This window comes from Rhipicephalus sanguineus, chromosome 5, assembly GCF_013339695.2.
Source record: "Rhipicephalus sanguineus isolate Rsan-2018 chromosome 5, BIME_Rsan_1.4, whole genome shotgun sequence".
Classification (NCBI taxonomy): Eukaryota; Metazoa; Arthropoda; class Arachnida; order Ixodida; family Ixodidae; genus Rhipicephalus; species Rhipicephalus sanguineus.
In genome coordinates, this window is record NC_051180.1 from 132,071,690 (window position 1) to 132,089,689 (window position 18,000).

Here is an 18,000-nt window from a genome sequence, read left to right on the forward strand (position 1 = left end):
TTCGTGTCTGCTGCAAAAGAGAAAAGGATCGGCGGCGTGTGCTCGAGGTTCAAGCCCAGCACGCACAGTTCGGTTCGACGCTGGTTCTTCTGTCTGTCGCTCCGCTACGACCTCGCAGTTCCCAACAATATTTTCCCTCGTAAAGAGGCGAGTACATTCAGCTGGCACGAGCGCACACTTGCAACAATTGCCAGCTTGACTCTCTGCGCTCACGATTTCTCGTCGTCCCAGTCACGACTGCCCCGTCTTCATTGCGTCTTACTGCTGCGTCCTCAGCTTAGTCTCTCAAGGAAGCCACATTTCGCACAGGTCTTTGGTCAAACACCAGATAAGCAAGCGCTAACAACTTAATCGGGGTGCGGCCTCGGCGCTACGTCGTTTAGACCCTCGGCCACATAAGCCATACACTGAAAGCCCGCACATCGCCGAGCCGAAGCAGGCCGGCATGCGCCGTTGTTAAATGGTTGGACGGAGGAACGAGAAGGAGCAGAAAGAAGAAAAATAACGCCGAGCGACGAGCAGGAATAACGAGGCCTGATGGTAAGCCGTTTCGCCGAGTCCCATGTTACAAACTTGGAACAAAGTATCACGGACATTCATAGCCACGGTTGCTGCCTCAGCAGTGCTCGGCGCCAGGCGGCGGCCACCCTTCTCTCCGCTGAGGCTTAATGATGGCGGCCGCTCCGCTGCGAAAGGGATTTTTTCTGACTTCTGCTTGTCGGAGTACACACCGCTCCGAATGGCGACGCTGCTCGCCTTTGGTTGTTCGTCTTGACAGAGCTACCGTTACGGACCAATTCGAAGAGGACTATGTACTGTCCGGGCGGAGATAGTGAACTGGCACGCTCAGCCACGGACAAATAGCCTCAAACTCGCAAACTTTTGGTACCATGCAGGAAAGCTTGGTGCCCATTGTGCCATAGTTGAACACCTTAGTTTAGGAGACATGAATAACGACAGATAGATTACCCGAAGGGAAAGTGTGAAAATCTAACCGGCGCGTGCTTGGTAGAAAAATATATCGCGAGCGAACGCGGTCGTAAGTTTTATCAACATCGGCGTTTTATGTCCTCTTGGTCTTTACCAGAGAATTACTCTGATCTGTAATTTGCGCTGTTACGTTAGCGCTAAACTTACGGTGAACGTAAGTATACTTTTCCCCAAGCCGCATCCCGGAAGCTCTAGTCCACTTTTTTCAGCGTCATTTCGGAGAATTTCATCAGTGCTAGTGTAGACGCCTGCTTTTGAGGCTTAATCTTTCATTTTACAGGTCGTACTGGCACTGTTGTATCCACAATATAGGCTACGCTATTGCCCCAGAGGATTCCAATCTATGGACGTCAATTCCGGCATCTCAGTGAGGTCCGTAGACTGATATAAGGGAAACGTAAAGAAAGCAACTCGTTAAAAAATGGCTGACGTGTTCTTCTTGGCGCTGAGGATAGGGACAGAATTAAAACCATGCATGAGCAAAATCAGCCGCATTGACGACTACATGTCTTGGAGTAGACTTCGTAGTGACCTCACATCTACTACCCCTCTCCCATTTCAATTTTCCACACACAGCATCCAGCTCTCCTGAAGAGTTATATATACTGAAATTGAAGGAAGTACATGAAATCTGCGCTTTTTTACCATTCTCAAAGAGGCACCCAAGTGAGTGCACGTGGGACGTTCGCGCACCTCAAATCTGCTGGTTAAGGCCTAATACTTCTTTTTTCTTGCAGATTGACTGGCTCGTTGATTGGCCGGACCTGGGCGCTACGTGACTAATCTCATTACCTCTCCCCGTCCTTTCAAGTTGCGCTATGTCGCCTTACCCAAGCGCGCCGTCTTACCGAGCGCCATTCCTGGGTGCAGACAGCGGTCGAGTAGTTAGTTCACCTACACTCGCGAGAAAAGGCCACCGTACAACCTTCTCTCCCCACTCCTTGCAGCGTGCACTCCAGCCGAAGCTCCATCGCCCCGTACATCACTTCTCCCAGCCAGTGCGGCAACAGTCTGAGCAGAAAAAGCAATTGCAGTGGCGGCGCTCTACTCTACCGCCACAGACCAGGGCACGCAGGTTTATGCCGATGTAGCATCCGGCTCCGCATCTTTGCTTTTGGCCCATGTTTCTAGGCTACACGCCATCGCCCCCCTCCCATCCGCACCCTTTCACTCGAAACGTTCCACTTCACGCTTCCTTTCGTTTTTTTAACCGACTATGCAGCTGAGCTTGAACGAACGCTCGTTACACTAACTAACAGGACGTGGATGTACGTTAATTGATGCTGCCTGGAAGAACAATCTTTCTTGCTCGGGTGGTGGAGAGACCACAAAAACGGAAGAATGCGTAACAGCGCTTGGCGTACCCTTTCATCCATGCGCTTGTCTATTTACACTCCATTAAAGATAATATCGAGAGAATAAAATAATGTTCTCCTTTTAATAGAAACTAAGTTTGATAGAATACGTGCTACGGTGTTGTACAACCACTAGGCGCTAAGATACCTCAACTTCAAAGGCGACAGGCAAAGTAGGGGAGACATTCCTAACAGAGATAAATGATTGTTTGGATAAATGAGAGCTGGTGTGGCTGGTGGGCTCGAGAAGCATGGCATATCGATATTGGTGTATCCTACGGCGGTGCTTCAATCGATAATGATATTCCTAGCAAGCACGGCGGCACTTTTTTTTGTTTGTGCGTCTTTGAGACACTCTTTCCTTCCTTGCCGTCTCAAGAGTTTGTGCAGGGCCCATATTACCCGCCGAGCTTTGCTAGTCAAGTGTAACTGATTGCTGCATACTTTGAGTTTCCTGCGTTTCCCTTCAGTAACTTTTTAGTAAGTTCAATGAAGACTTTAAGCGATTATTTGTAGCGCTCACTGTCGGTGCTTGTGAGTGTCGTGATAAAGTACTTCACTTCACCGGTACCAGACGGCGACAAGGCCTCCCTCCAACGAATTCACCGTGAAAGCGAGAAGGTGTGAGAGATATAAGGCGCGGTTACGAATCCTCACGCATGAGCGTCGGTAGCGCATGGGGTAGAGCACCCGACACCAATCGCCGCGGACTGAGGGGTGGTGGGCTCGACTCCTAGGCCATCGATATCAGGGAAGCTTTTGTTCTGCTTTTTCTTTTTCATCTGTATTTTACTGATACATTTCCGTGACGGAAATACGTCATTGAAGTCTTGGTGGAACGCACCATAAAACGCTTTCTTGTTAAAAGTTGCATTCTGACTCCAACGTCGCTGTTTCTAAGGTAAGACAGGCCAAGTTTAGTATTGGTTTTGAAACTGCTCCGATTCATTGAAAGACCACGAAATCGCGGAACTAGAGTTTTAAGCGAATTTGGTTGACATTGGTTGGTTTAAACAATTAAGAAAGAAATTGCTTTCGATTTTCCCATGCTGATTACTATACGCTACAGCATGCCATATAAGTAAACCTATTTTCACTTCTGCAAGCTAGTACTGTTACGTCAGATGGCAAATCAAATCGGCGTAGTGTGTGCACCAGGAAACAGAAAAATACAATATTCACATATGGGCACGAATTCACCTATCACATATCTTGGCCTAATGGAGGTCTATCGTACTCGGTAAAGCATAGAATGCAGCCTATCTCTCCTCAGCACGCACGGGAAAGTGAGTCAGCCAAAATCAGACACCCTCGTCTTGCTTGAGGTAATTGCTGCACGAGACTGCGCCATATTTTATATGCGCGTAGTCATGTTGCTCATTTTACCGATATGTTAAACTGCATGAAACGATATGGCTGTGTACCTCGACAGATGCAGTCGACATTACTACGAAAACTTCGGACACATTCCTGGATAACTAAGGCATATTCCTCAGCGATGTCACCTGTCCGCAGTCTGTGCGGACAGCTGTACAGTCAGCGCATATGCCTGGTATATCGCAACTGCTGCACGTGATTAACACGGACGTACATTATCCTTGTAGACGCATTATCCTCTAAGAATCACACATCAAGCAGGAACAATGCTATACCATCGGCTGAGCTTCCAGCAGTAACCCACCTACAGAAGCACACTAGCACCGCGCGGATCTGTCTTTCCTTTCGTGTTGTCCAGACACATGTGATTTATTGTCTGCTGACATCTTTCCTTCTTAACGTCTCGAAGCAATGCGGAAGACGTGTGTTTCTGGCAAGCATCAAAGCATGACAATGACTACGGAAATGTGTTATTATCTTAGACAACAATTCGCACTCAGAGAAACTCAGAAAGCTTAGCTTGTACGCTTATGATAACGTAAGGTCGAAGTCATTCAGTGCTCGCCGGAGTGAAAGCAGGGTTGCTTCTAAGGCCACGGGATATTCAGTCCACCGTAGGCCGACTTGCATTATACAGGCAGAAAACACCGTTGACTTCGCCTGTCTAGTACTATGGCAGGGATGGTAGTGTAGTGTAACAAGTGAAGTAAATCATTATTGCGCATGTTAATAAGTTCAATAAAGAAAATTAGCCTTGTCATAGTTTATAGCCTGCCTGTCTCCGCGAGGTAATCAGAATGTCCTGTTACACAAACTCAGTGAAGCTGTAGGCGCACTTTCAAATTACAAACGTGAACAAATTGTGAATATCTCATTGGTGAATTGAAAATACTTTTCCCTTACGTAGTTATCCTCTTTCATCATGAATATAGTTTATCGCACAAAGGTTTCGTCAAGGCGAATGCCTGCTTTTGGACTATAGTGCCTGCATAGTTGACACAAATGCAAGTGAGAGCGCACAGAGAGCGCAAGAGTAAAAATAGACAGAACACCCGTTTCATTGCCTTTCGGCTCACTTTTTGTACGATAACGTGCGCACTGGTGTAGAGCGCGGCACGTACACCTCGCGCCACACCACGTCGGCCGTGGTAACTATGCAACTCTCGATGCTGCATAGTTACGATATTAATTAGCCTTTATACTCCTACGTAAGTTCATACGGCTCCACATTTCGTACTCGGTGAATGTCTTATCGTGGCATTTATGTACATAAATATCGCAACATTAGGAGCCAGCTTTCTACTTGAAAATTTTTCTCATGGAGCTTCCATTAAATTCTCTAACCACAGAACTGCATCTTCCTTCGCGCTATTCAGAGAATGCCCATGGAGAAAGCCTTAAAAATTTGTTGAGATATTTTATGCAAGATATCCTTCTGATTTTGCTTTAATGCCGTACTTATGAGAACTGGAAAAGAAGAAGATCGTATCTATATTTAATAGATATAAGCGCCTAGATTCTACAACTGAACTAATCATGGAACAGAGCATCCCCCACATTAGCTGTTCGCAGAAAAATCCATCGACTAATATCCTTGCATATGTATTATCGCGTAGTCAAGAGTTCGACGAAAATTCATCTGGTCAGGTATCATGATGAGGATGTAGATGCGGTCACTGACCAAGTCAAGGTGAAAAACACACACACGCTTCGGGACCCATAAGCGTTCCTTGTTCACACTAAGCAGGCAAGAGCCTCGTGTCGCTTTTTATGCTAAATGTGACGTAAAATGTGACGCGAAAAGTCACTGCCAGCGTGAACACGAGTGATGGAAAAAAATCTTTACGTGATGACGTCACTTTACGACGTCACAGGTCGCCAGAACTTCTGACGTCATTACGACGTAATCGTGACGTCACTGTGGGGTCACTTCACGGGATTTAAAATGATGACGACGTAGGATGGCATCGTCGCTTCCACGAAGCTCGGCCGATCCCAGAGCCACTGCAACATCATGTGAGGTGTAGAAAGCTTCGAATGCCTCCGATCCCGGTGGCAGCGCAACCACATTGGGTGCGAAAATCTTTTGGGGAGGGGGGGGGTTGTCAATACAGTAAATTAAGAAGAAGAAAAAAAGATGTCTGATCATTCCGTCAAAGGAATCGGTTTAACACTAAAGTGTAACGTGTTGTCACAGAAGTAGTTGATTGTTAATAGTGCATTAATATATGAGAGCTTGTACAATGTTTATTGTTTGGCAGATACCACCGCTTGACGTGTACGCATCCACATTGACGACAGCCAGGCGAGCGTCGGAAAGCAATTTTTTAATATGAATGGACGCTATGAGCGAGGCTTCGGCTAAAACCGCCACCTCGCGGTGTGTGGAAGCATTGACGAAATTACACTTCTCTTTTGGAAAAACGTCGAAAGGGCAAGTCGTAGCAACGATGCGTTGCCCGAACTAATTGCGTAGGCCACTCATTACATCTCTCTACCGCGTCCAGACGGCGACACGACCCTGCGAAACAAGAGCACTGCGAGAGGAAAGTGCGAAATATAAAAGCGCGTTCATGTAGCCTCTTTCATGTGTTTGGCGGTAGCGCTGTGGGCTAAACGCACGCCAGCCATCGTCGCTGAGCGAGAGGCTGCTTCGACTCTTGTTAACTTTTTCTTGTAGTTTTTTTTTCTTTGAAATCTGATGACATTCATTTTGCTGACGTATTTCCATATGATGACGTATTTCCAAATACGTCATGAAAATCATAGTGGACCCCGGCATAATATACTTTCGTGATAAGCCTCCTTCATGTGTTTGGCGGTTGCACAACAATAAAGAAAAATTATCGGCGGTAGCACAGTGGGCTAAACGCCCGCCAGCCATAGTGGTGGAGCGAGAGGTCGTAGGTTCAATTCCTATGAATGCAATTTTTCATTAGATTATTTTTCATTTTCATTTTTCATTAAATTTTCATTAGATTGCGTAAGGGACCATGTAGCTTTTGCTGCGCTATTCTCCTGTAATTCAACTCCTGTAGGGTCATATTGGCCTGCAGTAGTGTGACATAAATAAATAATATAAGTAAGTATTCTGACGATCCTTATGTGATACACAAATGGCTTAGACGCGTGAAAAAAATAAGGCATTGAAAAAAGGGGCGAGCACTTGCTCTTCGCTTATTTCACATTTCCATTGTTTATCTCAAGACAGAAATCGTGCAACTATATAAATACAGTGTATTCTTGCTATCAAAGTACAGTCGTGACTCGAAAGCAGATTATTACTCTTTGCCGTTCTTTGCTTGTAGTTTATTGGCCAGTGTTATATGCTGCTGCGCCTCTTACCGTGTAGTCTCCTACGCCACTCCGTCTTTATTGAAGCTCTTTTTGTGGAGACAGTCAATATCACGGATTAGCCGGGGTAAGGAGAGGTATATGGACCACCTTCGTCTGGTCTAAGTTTCATACCTCGGGCGGTTTCTGTCTGGGCCGCTCCTAGTTACTCTGCACATCGGAGCCTCGCCTTTATTGCACTCAGGATATTGACTAATAGCTGCCTAGCTGATCGGCGGCAACCGCAGCCAGCCTAGAGCCTCCTTCGCAAGGAGTCTTGCTGCTAGTGCCGCATTGCAAATACCGAATAAATAATAAAAAATAGAAAATAAAGAAAGGAGCGGTGCGCCTTGCACCGATCTGCTTCCTTCAGCAGACAGACGTGATTAGAGAGGCCGGTGTCCCTGGAGGTTTCTCGCCTCAGAGAAGTCACACGAACCGCTTACCCAGGGAGCGTAGCCAGACGCGAAGCTTCTTTTTTATTATTTTGAAGCTGTGACGTGATTTGCTTCATTTATTGCGGTCGTCTTGTGTGCAACAGTAAGCCTAAAGTTTTTGCGACCGTTCTATATGTTTGCTCGCTTCCCATATGAGTGCCGAACATTGTTTGAACGCGGAATTTTATATATTCAGTAAACTTGTCACAACGTCTCGCTGCTATACTGCAGTGTAAGTCGGCTGGAAAGATATGTGCAGAGCCAAAGTGAGAATATATGATCTGATGACTCAAGAAAGTTGCGATGTGTTTTCATGATAATCAGTTCTGTCTTAAAGTATGAGTGCATCGCAGACACAAGTATACTGAATGAATGCGTAATCGCTTTTTGCAAAAAGGTCGAGATGGATAAACAAGGTCTCTTCGAAAGTGATACTTGTTAAGTGTTATAACGTTTTACTTGAGTAATGCAGAATTGCGAGGCATGCCGCAATAGGGGACTCCGGATCAATTTTGACCCTGCAGTACTTTAACGTGCACGTAAATTTGACTACAGGGCTGTTCCTGCCTTTCGGTGCCGTCAATATGCAGCTGCCGTGGACGAGAATCAAACCCGCGACCTACACTCAGCAGCGCCACGCCATACCTACTAGGGTATCACGTCCTATTGAAGTTATATTTACATGCCTTCAGTGCACACACAGACGTACACAAAAGAAAAATTGGCCGCGTATCTGCGTGCTTCGCTGCAAATGTCGTGTAAAGACGATAGAAGAGGCGCTGCGTGAGATATGGACGGCTGGCAATATGTCGGGAAACATGGGTGCTGTGTTGCGGGCTGGTAGTCCCGGCGCAGCAGCAGGCGAAGACCGGCGGTGACCAACGCGACCGGCGGGGACGCGAACCAGCCCGAACACGCGGTTTGGCGCGATGCGCTGAAGCAGAAGAAACGTCCACACTCAACGAGTACTTTCCACACACTCTTTTATTGACACGTCGCCTGCGTAAAACAGGAGTGCCAGAGCGGCGCCCCATGGCATTCGTACAGTGCAATACAGAACCGAAACCGAAACACAAATGATCTCGCGCAGATGGCACGGAGGAAGGCAAGCTTCAGTGCAGTCGCAATTTTCAGCGCAGCTTAAGAAAGTAGGGTCTTTGGAATTACGTATGTATGCATTTTCTATTAAAGGAACACACCACCTAATACTTACCTAGCGATGTTGCGCCTCAGATATGCGCAATATTTACTTTTTGATCGACAACGTTCACAAGTATGAACAGCCGTACCAGTTCAAGATGGCTGGCCCTTGGGCAAGTGGTTCAACTTTGGCCGAGTGGCTGAATCGAGTGACGTGCCGACAAACAGAAAGACAGATAGACCAAAATTTCTCCGTTTAAGTATCCCAAGAAAGACTATCGTCTTTAAAAGTTGGCACATTACTATGGCGCCTAATTTCTGAATATGAACCTTCCGTCACAAAAGGCATACACGTCTCGCATATGCATAACACTCTTTCGGCACTACCAAGAACACGTAACAAATCAATAAACCCGCTTAAGGGAAAAGAAAACTTTCGTAACAGAGAAACTCATACTGAAGCGAAGTCCACTGAGGTTCACGTTACATTTGATTCACTTGTTGGAAGATCGTTGTGTGATTTAGACATTCCTCTATGGCGCTCGCTTCCGGAAACGCGTAATCACACCACCAACAACACACATTGGCAAAACCATATGTTACGTTTCTTTCTTGCGTGAATTTAACGCGAAAGAGTTCCTTGTTTTAACCAGGTGCCTTTATTCCGTACGTTTTTGAGATATGGAGTCGATTTTGGCTGCTATCAGCATTGCTTAACGCGTGCTCAAGTTTTCCTTAGCACTTGTGAAAGTGTAGGTGCTGCTAAGCAAAAACATTGCGGCACCACTTGTTAAATGATACTGCTTGCATCTATTGCTAATGGTCGCCTCGACAAAATGTCAAGTGGGTGGGTTGAAAAGAGCAGGTGTTCTTAGAAATCGTGAACTATGTCCCTCAAACGTACTTATAAAATCATGCTCCCCAAGCAATAGACAGTTTTAGTGCCGGGGCCCAAAAGCGGCTTGCGTAAGTAAGCCCTTGAGTTCCTGTGTATTTATTCTCCATGGGTGCGGCTGGGAATGAAAAGGAATGCAAGAACATGCGTATGCAAGCGGTTGGGGTCCTCGGCACTGAAACTGTCTAAGTGAGTGTGAATAACGGCCCTAGTAATTGTGCTAACTTTAAAAATGACCACTTAGTATTGTGTAGTTTGGTTCACTTATTGCTTTCCCATGTTCCATTTTTCCTTATCCCTTCCAGACGCCACATATGAACAGCTGTCTCTAAATATGTCATATTGATACCACGTTACTTCACGGAACTCAGTACTCTATTGCAACAAAAATAATGTCATAATATGTTAATATATATGTGTTACAGTAACTAATCCTAATTAAGTTGCAATAAATATGTATTTATCCTGCAATAATTGATGCTTTTTTAGCATAAATATCATGAAATTTTAGGCTAGAAATAGTTCATTTTGGCTTATGTCCATTTTGAACAAAGAAATATTATAGTTTTCTCATCTCTCGGAAGAAGTGGCACGTCGAACGACTCGTCGAACGTGCTAGTGCCTTCAGCAAAGCGATCATATGCAACATTGCACTGCAAAATGAAGCTAAATGAAGGCAAATTTATTATGCAGGAGATTCAATTCATCCAAAGCTCGATATATCTCGCTCTTTCTTAGCCGCTCCTTGACACAAATAGCGAACACAAGTGGTGTGCACATTTGTGTACATAGCTTTTCAAAGGGTTATATTTATTTTTACGGACTGGTCTGCGTAACAAAGCTTTATAGTGCCGTGCAGTCGTGAGCCGAAAAAACTTTACTGAAGTGGCGGATGACAGATGAGCGGATGCACATTGCTAGATAGATAAACGATCGCTCGAATGCTCCAGGGAACTCTCATAGCATGGATGGGCTCCGACGTGGATTCCCGGCCGCCTGCGCCACTGCATGCAGATCAGTACATGGAGATAATGTCTCAAGGGAGGTGTAAACAGCGATATAAAACAAATTCAAAAGAAGTTAGACAAACAAACAAGATCTTCAAGACCATGATTAAGCTTAAAATTAGGTAGCGCAGAAGGTTTAGGTGTCTGGCAGTATTACCAGGCAATTTGAGAATTAAGCTAAAAAATTGATTGTTAGAGAGCTAGATGTTGGGATTCGAGGAGGCATAGTTATTGATTACGGAGGGGCTGGTTTGCGTTCTCAAACACGATTGATGGATCACGAGCATTTGGAAGTCAGAATATTCCGGGAAGTGTCTCCAACTGCGAGTTTCAAGTATTCGAGCGATCGCCGAGATAGCGAGTAGGAAGTCGTTTAGACATTCCATCTTTTTGCTTCTCCGTGAAATTTTTTTTATCTACACTAAAGCCACAACTGCGGCAACCTATCTGGCGCCTAGTATTTTGTGGTAAACTGAGAAACGGAAAAAAAAAGACAGAGAAAAGGAGAATTCGACGCTATCATAAGTCAGAACAAGCGGAACGCGATTTAATTGAAAAGTTTCCTAGAAAAGGCAAGGGGGAAATTTATCCGGTACGTTTATTTTGTTCGTCTTTAGCAATGTCGAATTTGTTATATCAATAAAGCGCACAGCAGACGAAAGCTTGCCAGTTGGCTGAATTCTCTGCTGTCATATCGTCGTCTCCTGCATTGTTGTCCAAATATTTCTCTGGCCTTCAGGAGCAGTCAGCTAGTGCCATAATATCACACGGCAAATATTCTGTATTATCCGGCTAATACTTAATAATAAATACTTATTATCAGGCTAAGTTCACAAGTAATCAATTATTCGGCAAGATATCTAAATGACAGTTTTCTGTGGAGAACTAAGCGCGATAATTCTCAATCAAACCCTTTGATATTTTGCCGCCGCTAAGCCAGTTGTATAACTCAGTAGACTACATTTCAAAGCAAACGAATTTGAAATTGTGCTTCAATAATTTTAAAAGCTTCTTACAATAACAAATTTGCGGCAAATTTCCGTGTAAGTATGCTGCCCGCCAGTCGATACATAATACAAAATTAGGTGTTCAGTTAGGCCTCTAGTGAAAGAATAGCGTTTGCAAATCACAGGAGAAATTGACTGGGCATTACGTAGGCCTTGTCTACTTGCAGCGCGGACCACATGGCGCATGGATCGCATGGTGTCGCCCGTGAAAGGCCTAAAACCTAGTTCCAGATATTTTTATTAAACTCAGTGACATCGGGATGGAATTATCTGATCAGGCTCATGAAGAGATAAAGTACATACTTTTTCCGCTTTTTTGAGCATTGGTGAGATATGTATCCGGGTTATCCACATTCGTATCACACACAAAAAAGACGCGCCACTACGATATCACAACGCATAACGTCAATGATTTTGCCTTTCACACAACACGCACGGCAGCGCACAGCCCTAAACCCCACGTACACATTTTTTTCCACGTATTCCTTGTGTATTTCTTCACATTAACTTGCAGTTGGCTGCTGTCATGGTAATCCAATGCATCGCAGAGGCCTCCCATCAAGAACAGTGACGTACGCATCCACTGAGAAGATCCGTTGTTGACACTGGGCGTTCAACCGTCCCGTTGGGCTGCCGAATACTAACTGCGGGAGTCATGGCTGAGGCATCTCGATGCCCCGTCGACTTGTCCGTACCCAGTTGGCTTCGAGGGGGAACGGCGAACAGCTGCGAGGGAGGAACAGTCCCCATGGCGGACGTAGACTTGATGAGCGAAGAAACTCCCCAGGTACTCGCTCAAGTTTCCCTGGAGTACAGCAATCCGCTCCAGCGATGCGGAAGGATCGAGACGGTGCGGCTTCTAAAGGGGATGACCGGTTTCCCTGCTCGACGACTCTGTATTGCCCACACAGTACGAGAGACATCGCCCATGCGATGGAAAATGTTTCGAATATTGCTTTAAACTTCGGATTAAGGGTTTCGCGCTTATGCTTTGATGAAAGGCAAGGAAACGCGCACCAGTTTTTCAAACGGTAGTACGAAGGGTAGAAAAAAGCGGATTTATGAGGTACCTATGGGGCGATCAAAGTCATGTCACATGTTGGGGAGTTCTAGAATCAAGAATCAAGAAAGTTTATTTCAAGCATTACAGTTGGGGGTCATTCCAGGCGAAAAGCGACGAAATGCCGCTTGAATGTGCCGGTGGGCCCATACACAAGGCAGTGTACACATACATTTCTAAGTAACATAAGCGTACACATTGAACAAAGGATATTTAGAGTAACCCAGAAACCAAAAAAGGACAAAATACTGGTAAACATGACACACATATGTACATTGTATACATGTACATACATAAGCGTAAAGATAAGTATAGTACTAAAAAATAATGACATCGCATTTCGAGAAAAATCGTGATACACACATTTCAACAAACGTGCTTTCGGCAGGTTTATATCAATATATAGTTACAGCGCAAGTATTCAAAAAATGATTACATGGTACAGTGAAACAAATGTGTTGTGGTAAGAACGAATGGCAGTGTTTAGTAGAGTTCAGGCACAAACTATTCGCGCATCTCTTTTTTACAAGCGTTGTTAACGTCAATACCCTGCTTCTGACATTCGTTTAAAAGACACGATACACTGAAAGACAGTGAATGTTTGCCATATGTTGTGCGCCATCGCGGTGTTAACCATTTCTTGGGGTCTGTGGTTGAAGGATCGCCTATTTATTTGGGTAGCCTAAAGTTGCTAATTGAAAAGTTCCTAGTACTTTTATTTGAGGCAGCGAAACAAATGCAATATAGCAGATGCTGATAGGTAGGTCAATGCGGCGTTTATTACTTGATAGCAAAGAAAGAATTCTCTAGTGGGATGAGTGTACGAAACGTTAACGACGCATCGTAATCCTTTCGTCTGTAACAAGAAGATTCTGCGCAGATTTTATGGCGTCGTTGTTCCCCATGTAAGTGTACAAAAGTTTACGCGAGCGCTAAACTGTGTGTTATATCTTTGCATTTTGACCTTGCTAGGAAAGAAATGGCGGCACCGCAATAACGCTCCCGTAGCCGAAGACAGTCATCTAGGAAGATAGCCAATGTGAGCCGTCCACGTCATAGCAACAGAAAGAGGGACGCCTAGTGATTTACGGTTTTCTACAAGATCGATTGGCCTCCCACCAAGGCACATGTATGCTGGTAGTTGGTGGTGGTGGTAACAACTTTATTCAGAACTCTATTTGTTTCCTGCCCACCCTTCATTTTACACTTGTTCATCACATAACAAAACGATAAACTCTCGTAACTAATACATAGATATAGTGTTGTTGTGATAGTTGTGTGGGCGCCTTCGTACTTCGTATAACAAAGTCCTTCGTAAAGCTCGATCATTTCCTTTCGAAGAGAACCGCTTCGGTGGTCTAGTGGTTATGGTGCTCGACTGCTGACCCAAAGGTCGCGGGAACAAATCGTGGCCGCGGTGGCAGCATTAAGATGGACGCGAAATGCTGGAGGCCCGTGTACTTATACTTAGGTACACGTTAAAGAACCCCAGGTGTTCGAAATTTTCGGAGCCCTGCTCTATACGGCGTCCCTCATGATCATATCGTGGTTTTTGGATGTAAAAGCCGAATTAATATTATTATTTTCCTGAACATTTTCCCGTGAGCGAGAGTCGAACTAAGCATGACATACTTGCAGGCAAAGCAAATTGGTTGGAGATTATACTAGCCACAATCTTGTGCATGTTAACAAGGGCACACCCCACCAATCTACACCACACTACGCTGTGCAGTCATCTATATGGACGCAATTGTTTGCTGTCACTGAGCGAGATAAGTATTGGGCTTTGCCTATCGTCTGCACCGATGCGGTCATGACGCGACAGTAGGCTGGTGCGCCGCCCGCACCCTGGCTTCCATCTCTCGAAGAATGAGGTAACTCGCGCCCCAAAATCCTTGCCTCTGGCAGCGCGCTTTTTACTTACCCACCGCTGGCGTTCAAAACAGCGCAGGCTTGACGCTGGCACTTGAAAGAGCAAGTGCATGGTGCCCCGTCTGCCTCTGGAACGATGCTGTTGTTAGTGGTAAATAAAGTTCATTTTACAAGACGTTGCAGCTTCAGTGATGATGCGAATAAACACTAAGGATTGTGAAACAATGATTTTCTTACTTGTTTTTACCGCATTTATGGTATGTGATGCATTCCTGTATGAAGTGTCGACTGCCAAAAACCGGACTTCTTTAAGCTTTTGTGCTGATATCCTGGTTATCTCGTTGAAGTCTCGCCAGGATCCCGGATGATATAGTTTGAATGCCCATATGTTCTCGCTGAGTTCCCGGGATGTCTCTCTTTAAGTGTCTGGACAATGGCGGTTGCATTTGGCTCAAGGCCGTTTGAAGGCTGTCGACAACGGGAGCTAGATGTACTTGATGCAAAAAGATACGTGGTTTCATTGACAGAACGGGCGCATGACAGTTGTGCAAGTCTTGCCATGAGATCTCGTACTCTGCCCTTTTTCTTCCTGTCTCTCTGTCAGCGTGCGTGCGGGTGTGTTGGTCTTAACAAGATGGCAGGTGTTAGCAAGATCTGCGTGCAACGTCGACCTTCCGTGCGCTACGCACTTGCCCAGCTGATTACGCATACCCTTGTTTTTCAACGAGCAGAAGGGGCGCCGCAACGCATACCTAAGCAAGAGAGTTGCGATACCTACAGCGTATTGCATAAGCCACCGTATTGGGTGTCCCGGCCGCTAGCACGGCACGCGCTTCTTGGGGGAGGGGGGGAGGGGGGGAGGGGGGGGAGGGCGAGAGAAGATGCTGTCTGATATGCGCGCGCTGCTCTTCCTTTCAGGATGATACAGACCCCTCCAAGCCCTCCTACCGAAAACCTGCCCACTCTCGTATCGCATTGCAACCTCTTACATCGTTCACAATAGGCTACAGTAAAACTGTGCTGCATGCGCGAGCCATCATGTATGAAGCCACGGCTTGTCTATCCAGTGAATTCCTTCGCAGAGTGTTGAAGTTCACTCACAACGACTTTTATATACATTTAAATAGGACTACGTATGGACCGGCGTGACATTGAAATAAACCCCTCTCCGAAATCCGCGAGAGAGCTCATAATATGCTGTTTGATATTTGCCACAATACTGCATTGCTTTCTCTCTTCGTCCTGCATAAATGCTCCTCTGAACACCCAACTCCTTCTTCAGCGCCACTGCACTCTTTTTCTTATGGAGTACAGACTGTTCCTTCTCTTCTTCTGAACGCTCCCTCTCTCTGGCAAACATGCAACTACTAGGGTCGCGCTATAATCTCAAAGCACTGTTGGAAACCAGTTCAGGAAAAAAACATTTGTTGGGTTCCTCGGTCGTGGGTAAAGATTGCAGTCGTAAACGGCGCCATGCAGATATATTCCTTGTGCCTGGTGGGATTTTGTTTCTCAACTTGGAAGCAAGATGGAACCTTACGCTGCCGAGCTTAACATATTAAAACAAAGGAGAAGGGGGTGGGAGCCAAGGAGGGATGGGGGGAAGGGAGTGTACAGTAACACGAGTACGAGGAGCAGGATTAGACATCTGCGATGATTCTCCAAGTGGAGCTAGCGATTATGGCTCAAATGGAAATAGATATACCAGCTGGGTTCCTTCTCGTAGATTCGTCCGAAAAATGGCACATCGGGTCCCATTTCCCAGAGCGTCTGACACTGAGGAAAAGAAGTGCACCACTTGCTTGAGCCTCGCCCACAAAATTACCGAAATTATTCCTTTTATAACCGGTTTCCTTCCATTCGAGCTGCACTTTTATGTCTTTCTGGCGATAACATGCTATACGTTATCAATGCTGTTCTATTGCAGCTTTAAGCAATTATTATATGGTGTACCACAAGCGTCTATTCTAGGTCTAATATTCTTTATTATCTATAATAATGACATTATCGTCATTCAAAGAACTCCTCAAATAGTTCTGTATGCAGATAACACTACTGTGTTCTTCTCTGGCTTGCATCTCGATAATAGGCACGTTGAAGCTAATACATGGTGATAAGAGTTATCATTACGGTAAGTAAACTCAGCTTGAATGTCAGTAAAACAAAGAATATTTTATTCAAGGCACGCAACAAACCTGATGACTCTCAACTTCAGCTTACATTTGAAAGCAATGTAATTGAATGTGTCTCTTTCTACAAGTTTTTAGGTGCATTTTTTGAAGAACGCATGGATTGGTCCCAGCATTGTAATAAAATTCATGCCAACATATCAAGGGTTCTCGGTGTGTTATACAAACTTAGAAGCATTGTTCCCAAATGTTTAAAATGGCACTTATATTACACCTTAACTCACATCTTCACTACTGTATTTTGATTTGAGGGTCGACAACCAAAAGTAATCTTGCGAGGTTGATAGCATTGCAGAAAATGGCGACACGATATGTCGGAAGCCTTGCGATGCGCAACACAAAAGCGCTGTCGGTGTTGTTGAGGATCACTCTAGTTAACCAACATTTGCGTATATATGTGCGTTTGTGGCTGTACGTACTATTTGTTTGTATATGTGATCATTGCAAATATACCATAGTCATCACCCGGCCCCTGGAGTAGCAAGCCGGGCGACAAACTAGGCTAACCTCTCTGGGATTTTCGTGGAAGATTATTATATATCTCTCTCTTTCATCCAATGATCAGACAGGCTTGTATATTCTAGAATAATCTGTTCTAGAAATGAATCAGTTATGAGTTGAATTTGCCCTCTCATGTTTATAAGGAAATCAACCTCAATCATTTTAAATATATTGAACTGCAATACAGTAGCAATTTGCCTTATAAATTAGGGTGTGACCATGATAGAATTCCACTTGTGCGAACCACCTGTGGAACCCAAATGCTAACATACTTTCCTCCACATCTTCTCAACACAGATACACAAGCCCTAGAAATTATGCAAATATCACTGTCCTCGTACTCTATCAAAAAAAAAGACGGATCTTACCTCCTCTGCTGCCCTCAATATTAACAAGTTGTGTATGCGGTAGTCATAGGTTCCTTAGGTGTCGTTATTTGTTTTGTTGGTTCATGACTATTCTTTATTATTGCAAAACTATGCGTTTTCTTCACCTTGTATGAAACTGCGTTTGTATGTATTAACAATGTACAATGTTATCTCTGTCGTCTATGCTCTGAGTGTGCATTCGGGTGCTAGGGTCCCGTAAGGCAGAGCGCATCTGCCCTTTGCCCTTGTATCCAAGACATTTTTTGTCTGAAATAAAGAGCTAAATAAAGTATATAAAATAAAATATACACACAGGACCAAGATGGAAAAGGATGATCTGTGAAATGGCTGGTCTCCTAAACGGACGTATGTTGTTTCAAGCTTTTCCTCCAATTTAATCGGTTTACATAAACGAAGTAGGCCCAGCAACGGAATGATGAACCTGAAGCGTTTTTTCGTTAGTATTATA